Genomic DNA, 14,740 nt, shown 5'->3' on the forward strand with positions numbered 1-14,740 from the left:
TGAACTTGCTGGTCAGTTACACGGAATTGTGAATAAGTCTTGAAATCACGTTCTCCCACACCAAGTTTTTGGCGCTATAGCCAGGGAATGAATAATCACGATTTCGTGTGCCAATTACCCAATTGGATGAAGACCGAATGCTTTCTAGTAAAATCAAGAGAAAAGAAAGAAGAAGAGAATGAAAACTAGTATTGATCCATTAAATAACAATAGAGCTCTCTAACCCAAATGCAAAGAGTTAGTGGTTCATTGCTTTACTCAATAGAAAAGAAAGAGAATGCAGAAAAATAAAGAAGAAGATTAAAACAGAAATTGAAACTGCAAAATTCATAAATGAAAATTACAAAGTAAAGCTAAACTACTAGAAGGCAAAAAAGAAAAGAAAAGAAAAGAAAGAAAAGTGCATGAAAGGTGTTTTTCAGGGAATGTGGATGCATGACCCTGGACTATCCTCCAATCCAGAGTGAGTCCTCCAATCCAGCTACTGCCTATATATAGGCTTACAAAGATGAAAATTCAAATTACAAAAATGAATTAAAATTCCTAATCTAAATGCTTTTACTTTGCCTATCAGCAAACAAATAAGTGTATCAAAGTAACATACAAGATAATCTTTACTATACTAAGTGTGCTAATAATGCTCAAAATCATGACTTCACTTAGTGTGATCTATTTCATCTTATTTACCTAGTATATTAACTAAAATTCACCTATGCTTGAGATTTGATTCATGCAGAGATTTTTCATTCTTTTTCTCCTTTATCAACAAAATTTACATGAAACTTAAGAAAAAATCTAGTGAAAAAGCATAGAAAAACAGGCTATGATGCCCTGGCATCACAACACCAAACTTAAATCTTGCTTGTCCCCAAGCAAGAAGAGAATCATACAATAAAGTTTGACAATCCAAGGTAAGAAGAGTATCAGTATAATGTTCATGGTTAGCTAGCTTTCTATGCATGCACCACTCACAAAAGAAATTCAGATAATTGATGCCTCTATCTAGCTCAATTTATGAAATCTTTTTCTTTAGGTTTCTTCCATGAACAAGCTTTTCATTCTGTTTATGGCTTATTCTTTTCGGGTGCTTTGCACCATGAGTTACAAGCAAAGCTACGACTCTAAATGCTTTGTTTTCAAGTATTACCACTTGATACATAAGCACCACAAGCATTTAATCAAAGAACTTCTTTATGCTCATTTGTTTCTTTTCTTGATTCTCTAATCATTGATGCTCAGAGCCTTGACCTTTGAGGGAGTGCTTTTGCACTTGAGCCTAGCCTTGACTCTAAGTGTTTTGTTTTCAAGCTTTTTGCTCGATACATAAACACCATAAGTACTTAACAATTGAATTGTCATTGGTACTCAGAGCCTTTAGCTTTCTCATTCCTTCCCTTTTTCTTTTCTTGCCTTAATTGCAATTGCTTGTTCAAGGTTTTCATGATTTCAAAAATTTCATAAAATGTCCTAGATGAAAACTTTAATTCACAAATTCAAAATGCAATTGAGCAACAATAGTCATGCTAGCTTCCCAATACTTATAAGCTCATGCTAACTTCTTCTTTAAGGAGCTTGGTTGTTTATGATCATGAAACTACACTGCTTTGGACTCACAAAATTTAAGGTGGAAGTCATGATGTCATGCAGCATGTTACAAGTCACAATTCAAACTATGCTTATTCACAAGGAGCAATCACACATACATACAAAGAAAATAGAAGACAATCATGCAATTTAGAGTACTGGAAATAAATAAGAGAAAAAAGGAACTTTACCACCTTGTATTTCATCTTCATTGTTGTTGTCCTTTTCCTCCTATTTTTCTCCCTTCCCACACCAATTCAGATTGATTGCTTGTCTTCAAGCAACAAATAAAACAGTGATGATGAGGTCTATGATAAGTCATAACTGTCTTACACAATGAAATGTGAGTGATGTATGTGGTTAAGCAAGTAAAAATTAAAGATAACACTGCAGGCCTAAGAAGCAAAGGCATTATGGTTAAACAAACAAGTGATGTTGCTGGATACCTTACATAGAAAAATAAGTGGCACACCAAATTTAGTGTGACACTTCCTCTTAGAATTGATGCAAGCATCCCAAAAGATTGAAAAACAGATTGTCGCAGGACAACACCAAACTTAGAATGTAACCATATGCCCAATTTATTTGACAGAAAGCTAAATAAAACTAACTGTTGTATTAATTAACACAATCACCAAGACCTAGAGATGTCATGAGCAGGGGTTTCTTGGTGAGGCATTAACACAAACAGTCAGAGAGCATAGAAAATAAAGAACAAAAGTAATTAAATGAACAGAAAAAAAAAATGTCTAATCTAGGTAGTCAACCACCGGTAGTTTGTTAATCACAATTAATCCCTGGCAACGGCGCCAAAAACTTGATACGCGAAAAATAAGTTCCACGCAATAACTACCGGCAAGTGCACCGGGTCGTTTCAAGTAATAAAACTCACTAAAGAGTGAGGTCAATCCCACGAGGATTAACGGATTAAGCAATCAATAGTTAAATTGATTAACCTAGTTAGACAGTTCAAATTGGAGTGAAAATCAAGTGAGAAATGTAAATTACATAAAAGTAAATGAAAGCAGTAAAGTGCAGAAAAGTAAATTGACATAAATTTAAAGTGCAGAAAGTAAATGACAGAAAGTAAATGTAAGAACTGAAAATAAAATGAGCATTGGGATCAAGAGATATTGAAATGCGTTCATTGATCAATGCGTTCATTGATCTTCTTGGCAATCTTAGGTGATTGGATCCCAATTCCTTAGCAATCCAATCTCTCTAAGCATGAACAATTGCCCAATTCCTTGATCTAAGAGCTCATGGGAAGAGATGAAGTTTGGTCACTGATTATACCACATGTATTTCCAAATCAAAGTTTTGGTAGGATTAAATGTCACAATATCCATCCAAACCCCAGTCCGGTCTAACATGAGAAAGCAATTCTAACATGATCTCCTCATTCCTCTTCCAAGGTTCCAGGGAGATCCAATTACGGGTAACTTCTTTCCCAAGACAATTACCAAATTGGAAGAAGACCGAATGCTTTCTAGTAAAATCAAGATAAAAGAAAGAAGAAGAGAATGAAAACTAGTATTGATCCATTAAATAACAACAGAGCTCTCTAACCTAAATGCAAAGAGTTAGTGGTTCATTGCTCTACTCAACAGAAAAGAAAGAGAATGCAGAAAAATAAAGAAGAAGATTAAAACAGAAATTGAAAATGCAAAATTCATAAATAAAAATTACAAAGTAAAGCTAAACTACTAGAAAGCAGAAAAGAAAAGAAAAGAAAAGAAAGAAAAGTGCATGAAAGGTGTGTGTCAGGGGATATGGATGCATGACCCTGGACTCCCCTCCAATCCAGAGTGAGTCCTCCAATCCAGCTACTGCCTATATATAGGCTTACAAAGATGAAAATTCAAATTACAAAAATGAATTAAAATTCCTAATCTAGATGCTTCTACTTTTCCTATCAGTAAACAAAAAAGTGTATTAAAGTAACATACAAGATAATCTTTACTATACTAAGTGTGCTAATAATGCTCAAAATCATGACTTGACTTAGTGTGATCTATTTCATCTTATTTACCTAGTATATTAACTAAAATTCACCTATGCTTGAAATTTGATTCATGCAGAGATTTTTCATTCTTTTGCTCCTTTATTAACAAAATTTATATGAAACTTAAGCAAAAATCTAGTGAAAAAGCATAGAAAAATAGGCTATGGTTCCCTGGCATCAAATACATAAATCAAAACAAAATGTTAAATTTAAAGACATTGGCAAATGATAGAAAAAGAAAAGTGTTAATAGAGTTGAAGGAAAATTACTAACAGTGTTAATAGGATCAAGAGTTTCTATTGAATCAACAACCATAGCACGAGGGGAAAGGAATAAGAATTGAAATTGACAAACTGCATTAGATATTCCCAGTTAAGCCATTAAGGTTAAACCCTAGAGCATGCTCTCAAGTTTACAGAATATGCATCAAAAGCATTCTAGTTTTGTTAAGTATGCACAGAGTTTAGATGCCCAAAAGACATAAGCATGCTAACCTTCCCATTAATACTAACAAAAATACTTGAACACCTTCCAATAAAAATATTAGCATGGATTTGTTAATCACTTACATGGGCAGTGATGATAAAGTCATCTCCTTCCTGATCATTGCCAACAATAACACCTTTTCTCCTGTTAACGAGATAAAAAAATATCAGTAATTATTAAAATTTATCGAAATATCCATTTGAAAGAGAAACAAGGATAAAATAAAATAAGAACCCCACTTGTTAATGTCACCAGCAACGGCTCCTTGGAATTCTGTTGGTACTTTCAGCTCAACAAGCATAACAGGTTCTAATATAACTGGCCTGGAAGCTGTATAGCACTGATTAAAGATAAAAGATTTGAAATTAAAGATAAAAGATTTGATTTTGAAAATTTTTGAAATTTAAAAAGAGAAAGTCAAACAAAGATTTTGAAAATTAAATTTAAAAGAAAGAAGAACTAACAAATTACTAAAGTTTTTAAAATTTGAATTTAAAAATCGAATTTTAAAATTTGAATTTAAAATAAGATAAGATAACTAAATTTGAAAATCAAAGAGAAAGATGAGATAAAGTTTCAAAGACAAGATAAGATCAAAGAAAATTAAATTTAAACCAAAAAGTTTGCTAACAAGACACCAAACTTAAAAATTAAACCAAGATAGAAACAAAGATTGTTAAAAAAAGTCTCAAAAATTTTGAAATTATATATTTTATTTTTTTAAATTTTAAAAATTTTAAAATTCAAATTTTAAAAGAAAGCAAAACTAACAAGATACTAAAATTTAAAATTTTAAATTTGAAATCAGATAAGAAAACAAAATTTTGAAAATTAAAGAAAAAGATAAAATAAAGAATTTAAAGATAGAAAAGATAAACAAGGAAAACAAGATTACTAATCAAGACACCAAACTTAAAATTTTTAATTTAATTTAAAAAGATTTTCGAAAATATGTTTTTTTCCTAAAATTTAAAAAAGAAAAGAAAAACACTAACAAGACACCAAACTTAAAAAATTTTAAAATTAAAGACACTAAATTTAAAAAAATTTGAAAAGAAAAAACACTAAAAGACACCAAACTTAAACATTTTGAAATCAATCAAAAGAAAACACCAAAAAAATTTTGAACAAGAAGAAAGAAAACAAGAACAATTTTCTAAAATGAAGAAAAGAAAATTCACAAAAACCAAAAGGACAACAAACTTAAAAGTTGACATAAGATTCAAACAAAAGAAAAAAGATGGCTAAAGATAAAAGTTTAAAAAAAAATGTTAGGAAAAGGAAACAAGAAACAAAATTAAAAGAAAAATTGGTAAAGGTACCTAATCGAAGGAGCAAGATAATCGGTAGCTTGTCAATCTCGAACAATCCCCAGCAACGGCGCCAAAAACTTGGTGCGTGAAATTTGAACTCACACAACTGCACCGACAAGTGCACCGGGTTGTCCAAGTAATACCTCAGGTGAGTGAGGGTCGATCCCACGATGATTGTTGGATTGAACAAGAAATAGTTATCTTGTTGGACTTAGTCAGGCGAATAGAACAGTTTGTGGTTGTTGTAGGCACGTAAAATAGAATAATAAAGAAAGTAATACCAAACTGGTGTAAAAATAATGATGAAAAAACAGTTAAGGCCTCGGAGATGCTTATCCTTCCGGATTAATACTTCTTACTAACTACTTTAACAATGAGTGATTCAATCAGTGGCAAGACTGTAAGAGATTAAAGCCGGGGCTAGTGGTCATTAATCTCCTCTAATCCACATCAAATGCCGGTGCTAATGGTCATTCAATCTGAACAAGGGTGAAGCTCACGCAATTCAATCTCTGGTGATCCTACTCAAAACGCCACAGACAAGGTCAGATCTTCCAGAACGGTGAATGATGCTCATTATTCTAGCCTTAACGCCACAGAGAGCCTCAATTACCCATGACTAACGAGATTTCATGTCACGTATCCTAATTAGCCCAGATAACTTGTTGGAACCTGTAATGTATTCTCAAGCTGTAGCTCAATACTATCCGGCTAAGGCTTCACAAGAGCTCATATAGAATAAGGGATCATACTCTCGTTCCACCCCAGATTTATAAAGATGAAGAACGACAATACATCATAGAATGGAATCAAACATATATTAAAGTAGAAAAGTAATGGTATTAATCCATAGGAATGAGCAGAGCTCTAACTTAGGAGGTTTAGTTGCTCATACTTTACACAGAAAACTGAAATAATGTCTGATCTGCTAGAAGAAGATCTTAAACATGGGTGGTCTTCTCCTATATATACTAATCCAGACCCAAAAAGATATTAATAATAATTAAAAATTATAAAAATGAGATAAACTAAGCTAAGGAGTGCGAAAATCCACTTCTGGGCTCACTTAGTGAGTGTTTGGGCTAAGCTTGGTATCCAACTTGGGTGAGGGTGCATTGAACACCTACTAGGGGGTGTCCACGCTGCCTTGTGCTCCTTTGGTGGCATTGAACGCCAATTTTGGGCATTCAACACTGGCCTCGGTCCCTCTTGGGAGTTGAACGCCAGAGAGGGGATAAGTTGGGCGTTCAACGCCCATTCTGGGCAGTCATTTCCGAAGAAAAGTATATGCTATTATATATTGCTGAAAAGCGCTGGAAGTTATATTTCGATCGCCATTGAGGGCACGTCAATTGGACCTCTGTAGCTCAAGATATGCAGGTTGGAATGCATGGAGGTTAGGATTTGACAGCATTTGCTATCCTTTCTTTGCCTCTGAATCAGAGTTTGCCAAAACTTGCCAGTTTCATCCAAAAATCTCCTAAAATCATAAGAAAGACACAAAAACTCAAAGTAGTATCCAAAATGTGAATCTTGCACTAAAACCTACTAAAACATAATAAAACTTGCTAAAATGTGTTCAAAAACACTAAAGAAATGGTACTAAGAAGGGTACAAAATATCCGCTCATCATCAGTCTCAAGGGCTACTTGACACTTTTACACCACAAGTATATGGTTAGGAAAAACCACTCTTTTGAACTTTAGATCAGTTTTGACCCTCCTAATGATTGATGCTCCAAGCCTTGGACCTTTTTCTTTTGATTTTCTTTTTCTTATTTCTTTTGCTGCTTGTTTTGCTTCAAAAATCAATCTTTTTCTTATTTCAGAGAATCGATAATACTTCTCTAAGTTCCTGTACTTCAAGAACCAATATTATTAACTTTAATATCAAATATGCACAGTTAATTCTTACATTCAAAAACAAAGGTAATGCCACCACAACAAAGTAACTAGAATAACTCAAAATATATAACTCAAAATCTCATGTATTTTACTACTTCTTTCTCTTTTGATAATTCTTTAAGCTCAGTGGGCGATACATGAGACCAGATAGACATAAAATGATAAAATAAACAACTAACTAGAAAGCAAGGAAATTCTACTGGTGATCATGCAAACATAGAATAGAAAACAGAAAATAGAATGAAATACTAAAAAACAGAAATAAGATAAGGGATAGGAGAATGAAACTCAACCACCTTAGTCATGGTGGCTACTACTCCCTCTGGAGAATCCTCTCTGGCTCTTCAGCTACATTATGTTGTGCCCCAGCCTCCTCTGCTTTTCCATCAGCTGGTGGAGGAGAGCAGAATGATCCTAATGTTCTATCCTTAGCTGATCAACAGATGATGTCAGCTCCCCTATGGATGTGGTCAACCGGTCCCAGTAGTCACGGGGAGGGAAATAGACTCCCTGAGGTATCTCCGGAAGATCTTGTGGAGGCATTGGAACTGGCTCCTACTGTGGTCCATGCCGAGCTCTCTAATGTGAACGTGCTCTACACCCTTCCTAGTGATCGGCCTCTCAATGTCGATCGGGGTATCTCTATCAATGTGAGTTCCAATTGCTGCATATAGGCGGTGGATGAGATGAGGGAAAGCCAGTCTCGCAGAGGTGGAGGCCTTGTCAGCTATCTTGTAGAACTCTTGAGGGATTACCTCATGCACCTCCACCTCGTTACCGAGCATGATATAGTGGATCATCAATGCTTGCTCGATGGTAACCTTAGAGCGGTTACTTGTAGGGAGGATGGAACATTGGATAAACTCCAACCATCCTCGAGCAACTAGCTTAAGGTCATGCCTACCCAGCTGGTATAACTGACCTCTAGAATCCCTCCTCCACTGAGCTCCAGAGAGGCAAATATCAGCAAGAATCTGATCCAACCCCTAGTCAGTGTTGACCCTCCGAGTGTATGAATGAGGGTCCTCTTCAGATGGTGGTAACTGTAATGCCACCCTCACACTCTCTGGGCTAAAATTCATAATATTCCCTCTAACCATGGTATGCCAATTCTCTGGCTCTGGGTTCACGCCTCTGACATGCTTGTACGTCACCCAAGAATTGGCGTAAAACTCCCGCACCATCAATGCTCCAACCTTAGTTACGAGGTTGGTCAGAACTTCCCAATCCCATTTCAGAATCTGGTACTGGATCTCCGGGTACTCGTTTGGCTTCAGATCGAAGCAGACTTTGGGAATCACCATCTTCTTATGCACCACATCATAAAAGTGATTCTCATGTGTTTTAAATAAGAACTGGGTAAAGTCCCATGGATCGGATGTATGATCCTTCTCTTTCCTCTTTCTTGAGGAGGACTCTCCAGTCTTGGGTGCCATGGAGATAGTAGAATGAAGAAAGGGAAAATGGGGAGTATGCAAAGGGAAAGAGTAAGTAAGGAAGGAGAGGGAAGTGTGTGGTGTGGTGAAAGTGGAAAAAGAGTGGGGTATTTATAGGTGGGGAAGGGGGGTTCAGTTATGGGGTATGGGTAGAAGGGAATTGAATTTGAATTTTGGGTTGTTGGGAGGAGAGATTGATGGGATAGATGAGAGTGGAATGGGTGGAGTGGGAGGTGAGTTGAGAGAATCAAGGAAAGTAGCGGCTGATGGGATGGATGAATGTGGATGGAAAAGTGGGTAAGGAGGAGAGAGAATGGATAAGTTTGAATGGTTAAAGTGATTGGGAGTTGGGATTTAACCATTGGCCAAAACACCTTCTTCATTCTCGAAACTGCCTTACTGGGCACTAAACGCCGGTCCTAGCGTTTAGTGCCCAAGGCTCTACTCCTCTTCTGGCGCTAAACGCCCTCCCTGGCATTTAGCACCCACGCTTGTTTTGCTCCAGGGCGTTCTGCTCTTCATTCTGAGTCTTCATGTCCCTGTTCTAAGCGCTGTACATGACCACAAACATTAGAAAACCTAAGAAAACTCTAAAGATCAATGAAAAATCAAATGAAATAAAACTAAAATAAAACTAAAATAAAACTAAAATAAACTAAAGGATACTTATGGTTGGGTTGCCTCTCAACAAGCGCTTCTTTATTGTCACTAGCTTGACGGTCAGCTCCTCTAAGGAGGAGAATCATAGGGGCTCAGATCTTCGCCCCTTATTGTGAACTTCTTTCCTGTGCTCTCATGAATCAGTTCAACATGCTCCAGAGATAGGATCTTATTCACTATATGTGGTATAATTGGACTTCTTGTGAACACCATTTTTTATGCCAGGTGAGAAGTCCGCAGTAGGAATCTTCTTGTTTTCCAATCCTTAGGTACCTTCTTCTTGGGACCTCTTCCATTTTTGGTATGTAGTGAATTCCCAACACCAAACTTAGGTTTGATGTCAGGGGGGACTGTATGGCTTTCCACCAAGTGAGAGAGGCTTAAGCATTGAGCTCTTCATGCAAGTACCTCCTTTTCCCGAGAGTGGTGGAGGTTTAAAAACCTTGAACACCAAATAGTCTTCCCATAGCGTCAGACATAACTCTCCTTTCTCAACATCTATGAGGGCTCTTTCAGTGGATAGAAATGGCTTTCCTAGGATGATGGAGTCATTTGTGTCCTCTCCCGTGTCAAGTATCACAAAGTCTGCAAGGGGAAAGAGGTCTCCAACCTTTACCAGGACATTCTCCACTAATTCATACACCTGCTTCCGAGACTTGTCAGCCATCTCCAGTGCTATTCTTGTAGGCTTTGCCTCTTGGATTCTCAACTTCTTCATCACAAACAGAGGCATCATATTTATGCTTGAGCTAAGATCACACAGTGCCTTCTCAAACATAATAGTCCCAATGGTAAAGGGAACTAGGAAGCTTCCCAAATCTGGTATTTTCTTGGGTAGCTTCCTCTAAATCAGTGAACTACACTCCTTGGTCAAAACCACAGTTTTATCTCCCTTCAAGGCCTACTTCTCAGAGCGTAGGCCTTTCATGAAGGCCATATAGGGAGACATCTTCTCCAACACCTCAGCAAAAGGAATATTGATGTGAAACCTTTTAAAGATTTCCAAGAATTGAGTGAACTGCTCATTGATGCGTGAGCATCTCTTCCATCTTTTTCTATTGAATTTGCATCTAAATTGTTAAGTTTAATCAAGAATTAATTATCCTTTAGCCACTATAAATGCTACTTTGAGTTGTGTGTAATTCTGTTTATTTCAGGTATCATTTTGGATGAATTTGACAGAGTTTGCGTGAAGAAACGAAGTCGCAAAAAATCCAGGAGGTGGCGCCAAACTTGGAAAAGCCAAACTTGGGATTCTCAAAGTTTGGCGCCACACACTCATTCTCCAAGAATTACACACGGGCTTGTTGAAGCCAAACTTGAGATACCTTAAGTTTGGCGCCAACTAAGGGAATTGAAGAGTGCATACTGGCTTGCCGAAGCCAAACTTGAGATACCTCAAGTTTGGCACCAGCAAGGAGAAGCCTCAAGGATTCCACACGGCCTCAACGGCGCCAAACTTGGATTCTCCAAGTTTGGTGCCACACTTTGCAAATCAGGTGGTCCCCCATTTGTCCAAGGGCTTGCATGAGATGTAATGAATTAATTTTGATTAAAATTTATTTTTATTTTAAAATAGGAAAAGATATTATTTAGTTTTAGGAAATATATTTTACATTAATTAGGATTAGATATAAAAGGGAAAAGAATCAGCCCTTCGGGCTCTTCTCTTCTTTTATACCTCATTCCGCACTTTACAGTTTTTTGAGAATCTTTGTTTCTCTCTGAACCATGAGCAACTAAACCTCTACTGTTAAGGTTAGGAGCTCTGTCTATTGTATGGATTCATACTATTAATTTTCTATTTTAATTCATGTACTGATTTCTATTTCAAGAATTGTTTTCATTCTTTATCTTATGAATTAGGGTTGAACGGAAGTATAACCCTTGTTCTGATTGAGTTCTTGTACAACTTGGAAAAGCTCTTTGCTTGAACAACAGCTTGAAAATAATTTCTCCTAAACTTCTAATTATCTGGACTTAACGAGATACGTGACATATAATCCTCTTCTATTTGGGTAATTAGGGTTTCTGTGGCATATAAACTAGAATTAAACTTCACCCTCTAATAGGAATTAAGTGACCAAGGAATTGGTAGTTGATGAAGGTTAGAGAAGACTAAAAAGGTCTAAGGAATTAGGGTTTAGTCACATATAGTTTGCCATGAATTGAATCTTGCATGATTAAAATAGTTAGTAAGAAAAGTCAATCCAGAAGATAGATATCTCTGAAGCGTTAACTGTTTTCTCCATATATATTTCACCTCAATTTACTGCTTGATTTCTGATTCTTTGAATTACTGTTTGATGCATTTGAACTTTCAACACTCTTTTCTGTTTGTCTAACTAAGTAAATCACTTAACCGTTGTTGCTTAGTCCATTAATCCTCATGGGATCGACCCTCATTCACTTGAGGTACTACTTGGTACGACCCGGTGCACTTGCCAGTTAGTTTGTGGGTTATAAATTCCGCAGCACTCATCCTTGGTCTCCTCTTAAAGCTTTTAAGAGTGTGGTACTTCAGGCTTCTATGCCACCAATGGGACATGTAACAATGTGATTCCAGTCTTTTCTTGAGCCCTTTCTTCCTTCAATTCCTCAGCAACATGCATCTCTTTAAGCTCGGTCTCCTTGGCCATGGCAAGGGCCTTACACTCTTCTCTTGGATTTACCTCTGTGTTACTGGGAATAGTATTAGGAGATCTCTTAGGTATCCTCTTACTCAACTGACCCACTTGTACTTCCAAGTTCTGAATTGAAGCTCTTGTCTCTTGTATAAAGCTGTGAGTGGTCTTGAAAAGTTCAGAAACTAGTGTAGCTAAGTCAGGAGTGTCTTGGCTTTGAGAGAGACCTTGTTACTGCTAAGAGGGCTGGAATTACTGGTTTTTAAACTTGTTCTGATTTGATTCACACTGGTTGTTGTTGAAGCTCTATTAGGGCTTTTGCAGTTGCTCTCTCTACCCAAAGTTAGGGTGATTCCTCCATCCCTGATTGAAAGTATTCAAATATGGATCATTGTTGGGATTTTTAGAGGAGTTGTCCATATAATTAACTTACTCTGTAGTGGGTTGAGCACAACCACAGCCATCCCTTTGGATGTAGCCTCCATTCATGTCATAGGATGCATCTTGAGTATTGATAGTTATGACTTGTATTTCAGTCATGTGCTGAGAAATCATACTAATCTGTTGGGACATAATCTTATTTTGAGTTAAAATGGCGTCTAGGGTGTCCACCTCCAGGACTCCTTTTTTCTAAGTTATCCTAGAGTTCATAGCGTTCCTCTCAGAAGTGTATAGATATTGGTTGTTGGCAACCATCTCAATAAACTCATTAGCCTCTTCAAGCATCTTCTTCATTTTCTAGGAACCACCTGCAGAGTTGTCCAGTGACATCTTGGCCATTTCACAGAGGCCATCATAAAAGATCTGCAACCTGGTCCATTCTGAAAACATGTCAGGAGGACACCTCCTGATCATCAGCTTTTATCTCTCCCAAGTTTCATAGAAGGACTCTTCATCTTTCTGTCTGAAGGTCTGGATATCCACCCTAAGCTTAGTCAGCTTTTGAGGTGGAAAACATTTGGTCAAAAATCCAGTGACCACCTTGTCCCATGTGTCCAGGCTCTCCTTGGACTGAGAATCAAGCCACTACTTTGCTCCGTCCCTCATAGCAAATGGAAAGATCATGAGCTTGTAGACCTCAGGATTCACTGAATTTGTCTTCATAGTGTCATAGATCTACAGGAAGTTGGAGATGAATAGATTAGGACCTTCCAACAGGAGTCCATAAAATTGGCAATTCTGCTGCACGAAAGTGATCAGTTGAGGCTTAAGCTCAAAATTATTGGCACTAATGGCAGGTACAGCTATACTACGGCCATTGAAGTCAGGAGTGGGTGTAGTGTAAGAGCAAAGCGTCCTCCTAGCTTGCTCATTAGCATTCTAGTTTCCACCAATAGCGTCCATAGCTTCCTTCTCAAAAGTCTCCTTGAGATTCTCTCCGGCTTTGTAAGCTCTAGCTTGTTACAAATGCCACCTCAAGGTCTTCTCAGGTTCATAATCAAACTCAAGAAAGGGTTCTTTATCCTTGTTCCTGTTCATAAACAAACAAGAGACAAAGAAAAGTAGGAGTTTCTATGTCAAAGTATAGAGAGCTCCCAGTGAGATATCCTATGTAAAAAGAAATAAAAGAAAAAAGAAGTAAGCAATTAACCTAAAAATTTCGAGAATAAGAATGCAAAATTAACCTAAAAATTTCAAAAACTGAAAAGACAGACACAAAAATTTTCAAAAATATAAAGGAGAAAACACTAAAGGGACACCAAACTTAAAATCAGAAATTAAGGGAAAATAATAAAATTAAAAGAAAAACTAAATAAACAAAACTAAGAAAAGTACCTAATCTAAGCAACCAGACAACTAGTAGTTGTCAATCACAAACGATCCCCGGTAACGGTGCCAAAAACTTGGTGCGTGATTTAGAATTCCCACAGCTTAACCGGCAAGTGCATCGGGTTATCCAAGTAATACCTTAGGTGAGTGAGGGTCGATCCCACGAGGATTGTCAAACTGAGCAACAATGGTTATCTAATTGGCTTAGTTAGGCGAACAAAAAGGGGTTTTGATGGTTGAAATTTGCATAAAACAATAAACAAGAGAATAAAGAAAGCAATTAAGAGGTTTGGTGTAAAAACAGTGAGAGAAAACAATTAAGTTTCGGAGATGTTTACTTTTCCGGATTAAAAGTTCTTACCAACTATTTTAACAATGTATGATTCATTCCATGGCAAACTATAAATGTCTAAACCCTAATCTCTTAGTGATTTAGCCTCCTCTAATCTTCATTAACTGCCACTCTCGTGGTCACTTAATTCTGATTAGAGGTTTAAGTTCAAAAACAAGTTTATGGCCACAAAAATCCTAATTACCCAAAGCTAACAAGATTATATGTCACATATCCCAATTAGTTCATGTAATTAGCAATTTAGGAGGAATTTGTTTTCAAGATGTTGTTTAAGCGAGATAACTCTCTCGAGAAACACAAGAACTCATATAGAATAAGGGTCATACTCTCGTTCCACCCAGATTCATAAGATTAAGAACAAAAATAATCCTTGAAACTGAATCAATATATTAATTAAAATAGAAAAGCAATAGTCTTAATCCATAGAAATAAACAGAGCTCCTAACCTTAACCGAAGAGGTTTAGTTGCTCATGACTTACAGGAAAAACTAGGGTTCTTCCAAAAGTGACTTTGCGGAAGAGAGAAGATGATGATCCCAGATGCAAGAGATCTTTTCCCTTTTTACTAACCTAATTTGATTCGGAAAATAAAAATAAAATAATAAT

Source organism: Arachis hypogaea, chromosome 15, assembly GCF_003086295.3.
Source record: "Arachis hypogaea cultivar Tifrunner chromosome 15, arahy.Tifrunner.gnm2.J5K5, whole genome shotgun sequence".
Taxonomy (NCBI): Eukaryota; Viridiplantae; Streptophyta; class Magnoliopsida; order Fabales; family Fabaceae; genus Arachis; species Arachis hypogaea.